Here is a 1,752-nt window from a genome sequence, read left to right on the forward strand (position 1 = left end):
ATCTCGTGGAAGACTAAAAAGCAACCTACCGTTGCGCTATCCACATGCGAGGCAGAATACATGGCCCTGTCCTCAACCGTACAGGAGTGTCTATACCTAGAGCAGTTACTTGGAGGTATAGATAACTACAAGTACACACAAACTCTAGTACACGAGGACAATCAGGGAACAATCGCTCTTGCCAAAAACCCTGTAAACAGACGGAGGTGTAAACACATAGACATAAAGTATCAGTTTATCAGGTCTACTGTGAATAAGGGAAGAGTTACTTTGATGTATTGTTCTACTGATAATATGATTGCTGATGTAATGACCAAACCTGTAAGTAAGTTGAAACTAAAGAGGTTTGCACATGCACTTTTTGGAAATTGATATGTGTGTGACAGATCCACATTCATTCTGTTTGTTTTTGTTTAAAATATGGCAACCTGAGTACAAGTGGGGGTGTTAAAATATGTTCATTATGTCCTCAGTTGTATATTAGGTAATATGATGCTGTACTGTTCCATATTGTGTAAATGTTTACCACAAGGGAGCGCTATTGTGTAAACTATAGAGGGCGCGTTTGCTTCATTGTTTGTCCCAGTTGTTATGCCGTAGCGCAGAGAGAGAAGCCTTCTGACCGTGAGACATATGTGTCCGAAGCTAAATAAATATGCCAAGAACGGCTAAAGATGATTCATCTCCACCGCCAACTTATTTCTTCCGAATACAACGTTAGCTGCAACAACAGTATAACATAACTCAACAACCCAATTGGAGTGTCTTGCTCTTTCATTTACTTTTGGGTTTACTATATTTCTCAGCTCTGGGATGAGTGTCATTGGCCACATTTGATATACCTTAAGTACCCGAGGAAATTTCCAATAAATCCCTTGATGATAAATATGGGACGAGCCGCCAGCTGCGTGGACCCTTGTTTTTGCCTGTATTATTAGGGGCTTAGCAGCAAAACTTGTTTTGATTTTGACATAGAACAATGTCACTGAGCACTTTTTACTGTGGATTCTTCAAGACACGGGATAAGTTAAGAATGGGACATTTGTATTTTTTTAGGGACCCCTGTGACACATGTTCTATAGCCTATTTTATCCTAGAGGTTGGTTACACTGTACGTGCTTTTGGATCATTACAAAAAATAATGCAAAGTGACTATCTTAAAATAAAAGATATAGCGTCTCTTGCATGACATACATTATGAGAAGTAACTAAGTGGTCTTGAAGAAGATTCTACTCTGTCTTTCATTTGGACTTGGTCTTTACTAGTTCTGTCTTGGACTTGACAAAGGTGACTTGACACACCACTATTCATCTTATCATCATGCTTTACTTATTTATCCTGAGAAATACAAGTCAACAGCTCCATCTTCTGGCAAGTCAGCAGAGAGATATTACTGGGGCAGGTAATTTGCAGGTAATGTAGCTGAACATTAATTGTTGCGTAGCACAGGCTGCTATGATAAGTGGGTTTCTACAGGCATCTGTCATCCAAGTGGACCTAAACGTTGACCACCAAAAAAAGGACTCAGCCTTTAACACCTGCCTCATTTAGTTTGGTTGAATCACACTAGGGTTGGTTTCCCCCTTTTCAACATGTCATTAATGTCTCTTGTCATTTCACATCAGTGTGAAAAATCGATAAAAAGACACAATATTACATTCTGAATATGTCTGTTTATTATCATATTCCACTTTACAATAAATCTCTTTGCTGTGTAACATTAAATAAATGACAATTCTGATGATTTTCTA

This window comes from Etheostoma spectabile, chromosome 11, assembly GCF_008692095.1.
Source record: "Etheostoma spectabile isolate EspeVRDwgs_2016 chromosome 11, UIUC_Espe_1.0, whole genome shotgun sequence".
Classification (NCBI taxonomy): Eukaryota; Metazoa; Chordata; class Actinopteri; order Perciformes; family Percidae; genus Etheostoma; species Etheostoma spectabile.